Source organism: Quercus robur, chromosome 11, assembly GCF_932294415.1.
Source record: "Quercus robur chromosome 11, dhQueRobu3.1, whole genome shotgun sequence".
Classification (NCBI taxonomy): Eukaryota; Viridiplantae; Streptophyta; class Magnoliopsida; order Fagales; family Fagaceae; genus Quercus; species Quercus robur.
The window spans coordinates 45,798,024-45,801,772 of NC_065544.1; positions in this window are offsets into that span (position 1 = coordinate 45,798,024).

Consider the following 3,749-nt stretch of genomic DNA (forward strand, 5'->3'; position numbering starts at 1 on the left):
AGCTAAGCCTCAGCAGGAGGATCTTCTTTTTGCTCTGGCTGAGAAGGTGGAACGTTCTTGACTTGGAGATCTGCTCCATGATACTCAGTAACTGCTTCCTTAGCAAGATCCTTAGCCTTTGAGGAGGTTTTCTTTCCCTGACCCTTGCCTTTGCCCTTCTCTTCTTCCACATCCTCACCTTGGACGGCGACCTGACCAGAACCCCCAGCGATTTCAGTTAGGGGGATGGCATCAGGAACAACCGTAACCTACTCAGAAGCTTTAGTGGTATCGGCAGGGATCCCCTAGATCTCTGGAGGGAAGAAGACCTTCTCAGGCAATCTTAAGGCCGAGTCTGTAGGGATCCCTGCAGCATTAAGAGCATGAGCCCATGAAATACTGCAGTAATCCCTACATACCTCTGATAGCTCCTTGGAAAGCCTAGCTTCAGTCTCCTCCGCCCCAAGCTGATAAGAAGCCCTCTTTTCGGCCTCAGCTGCTTCCTTTACCAGCTGAGCCTCTTCCTTGGCAAGTCGGGCCTCCTCTTTGGCTTTCTGCAACACTGCCTTGAGATCCAACACAGCTTGCTTTTCAGTAGCAAGGTTGGTCTCAGTCACGTACAGCATCTGGCGTTGAACTTCAACTTGCTTTTTAGCAGTCTTCAAGCCAACCTCAGCACTCTTGCGGCCTAACTCAGCTTCCTTGAGCTTCTCAGATAGCTCGTAGTGCTCCTGCTTGAGGGCTTCTAGAGCCTTCTCCACCTCAGCACGAGAGAGGGCGTCGACATCAGCTAACTTGCGATTTTCACGGCACCACTGCTCGGCCACAAATACTTGTTGAGTGATCTGCACAAGAGATGACAAGATGACAGGTTATAACATGAAATGATCTAAAAATCCTACCGATAAAAGGGTGAATTGCCCTACCATCGTAAGATCTCTCTTCAATGATAGGAAGAGTTCAGGCTGTGAAAATCGCCTATAAACCTCCATATCCCTGGGAAGGAGAACGGGCTGCTCCAGGGCCTCAGCAATGTAGCCCACTTGGCCCCGATTGTACTCTCGGATCGAAGCATTATAGGGAATGGCTGTTCAGTCCACTTCAAGCCGAGGGCTCCAAGTGTGCAGAGGCATACGCACTTCAGCCCGCTCCATCTCTTCTCGACTTTCCACGGATGGAGCCCTTTTGTCCCATTGCTCCCGAGTCATTTTTTGCTGTTTACCGCCCTGGTGAGGACCCACCTCACCTTCCTTGAGGGACTCAACCGGCCTCTTCTTCTTCAGGTCGGGATTAGCCTTCAAGCCGAGATCGGCTGGAATCTGTGGAGGAGCTGGAGGAAGGTCAGAGTGGGTCTGGCTCTTAGTGGGCGCCTTCGAGGTTTGCCCATTACCTCGTGCAACCATCAGTTCGCACAAACTCTTTCCCTTGGAACCCATGTTGTCAACTTCCTCGTCGGAAGAACCGTCCGAACAGGCAATCACGATAGGAGGAGCTTCGATTACGAAATTTCTATCCGGCTCGCCCTCAACGACCGAGAGTTCGATTAAAGAAGCCTTTGGGATATCTTCCTCAAAGTAAAATTCGTCTATCTCTTCTTCTAAAGAGAGACGAGAGGACTCAGTCTCCTCCTCAACAAACGCTACGGCTTCAAGATTTTCTTATGGAGGAGGTAGTGCGGTTAGTTGAAGGTTCTGAAGGACGGGCAAAACAACAGGCGGGAGGTCCCTTTGAGCCAAAAATCCTGGCTTCGAGACGTCAATCCTGGCCAACCTTGGACTACCAGCTCTTATAGAATGGCCGACGTCCATGAAAGCGCGGGATAAAGGTTCGTAACCTAGGATCAAATGAGCAGCACGCAGTTGCCCGTCCGCATGAACGAAGATCTCTGACCTTAGGAGGTAGTTCAAGGCTTGAACGTTCATAAGACTCAACCGAGGAGCGACGTGGCGCCTATCTGCAAAACAGCCGAGAAGGAAATTTGTAGTTAAAAAAAAAGGGGGTGTTTGAATCTTCAAATGAAGTAAGACTAAAGGGCTAAACTCCCTTCCCAAGGGATTGATCCTAAAGGTACCGCACCTAGTTCTCCTGCCCGAGTTGGACAATGAAGACCGTCGTTCCACTCCCTCGAGACAATTAGGAAGTCATTCTTCATACTCTTATTGGACTTAGGAAGACAGGAAATTAGCCTAACGACCTCGGACCAAGATTTAAGGTAGTACCCCACTTTGTCAAGATGGTGGCACTCGTACATGCGGACTACATCATGCCATGTAAGGCCTAAGCCCATCTGCTCGTTCAAAACGTCTATGCTACCCAAAACCCTAAATAGGTTGGGAGCGCATTGATGTGGTGTCAACATATGGTTACGCAGGTAATCCCGAGTAATCCTACGCATAGGAAGCGTCATTCCTCCCTCTATAAAAGCGATCATGGGAATGACAACCTGACCCACTTCCCTATCAGTCAGCACTTGTTCTGGAGGACAATACTCCAAAACCACCCCCTGCGGGATGCGGCACCTAGCTCTAAAGGCCTCCATGGCGGCCAGAGTATCTACTAGACACTTGAATTTACCCATCTAGACAATTTGATAGGCCAAGAAGGAGGGCCGAGATGAAAATCGAGATTACGAAGAGGAAGGAGAACTTACGAGTGTCCTTACAACAATCTCTGAAGCACTTAGAAATCTCTTCAGGGAAAGACGTCTCACAGAAATAACTACAGAAATTCAAAGGTCTGGAATGTTCGTGAATATCTGGGCGCTAGAGTTCTCTGGAGTTCTCTGGATTTCTTATATGTTAGTAGAAGAGAAAAGCAAAAAAGAGTCTCCTTAGGGTTTTATATAGCAAGGGGGAAAAGAGAAGGTCACTCCCACTCAAAGATCTAGGAGAAATGTCAACCGTTGGATCTGGGCTTCGCCATTGGATATGGGAGACACAAAGCCGCCTGGATTAATAAGTAACGCCCGTAACTTACAACGCGTCAAAATCAACTGTCCCCACACGCGCGAACCGGAAATTAATTGGTTCTGTCCCTTAAAAAGTCAAAACTCTGCTTTTCTCCTCGAATGGATATAAAGACCGAAGTTTTGAAAGGCTATTATGGGGGCTACGGTCCAAAATAATGAGTTGGGCCTTGGGCCCGTTCGAGGAGGCAACGTGACTCAGTGATCCACGTTTTAAGCCTTATCACGAAAGGTAAAGAAAAAAGGTCCGAGGAGGAATTCCTCCTCGGACACTGAAAATCTGGAGCAGAGGTACGTCCAAGCCACTGAAGCCCATCCCCTAAATACGTGAAAAGGAAGGAAACACAAAATATCTCAGCAAAAGCTACCACCACCACATTGAATGCACTACAACTACCTTCCTAGTCGCATTAATGTGGAGAAGACCCCTGAACAGTGTTGCCTTGGCTACCGCAACTCACAAAGGACTGAAAGAGGTGTCTGATGGGATAGGTGCTCAAGTGAAAGCTTGGATGATCAACAAGTGTAAAACCCCAATGGTAAGGAATGGCCTATATAATGTATAGAAACCCCCATAAGAAAGGGGGGCAGAAAAAGAGATGAGAATACTGTGACATGCAAAGAAACCCTAATGTACTGGTCTGTATACATAAATTAAACTTTGAATCTCCTCGGACTATGAGATTTTTCAACGTAATGGCTTTTGTTCTTGTCCATGTGTACCTTTATCCCATGCAAGCCTCTGTCTAACTTATCTAAACTTAGTTCTTAAACTCATACTCTACAAAATTCATTGAGTTGGATT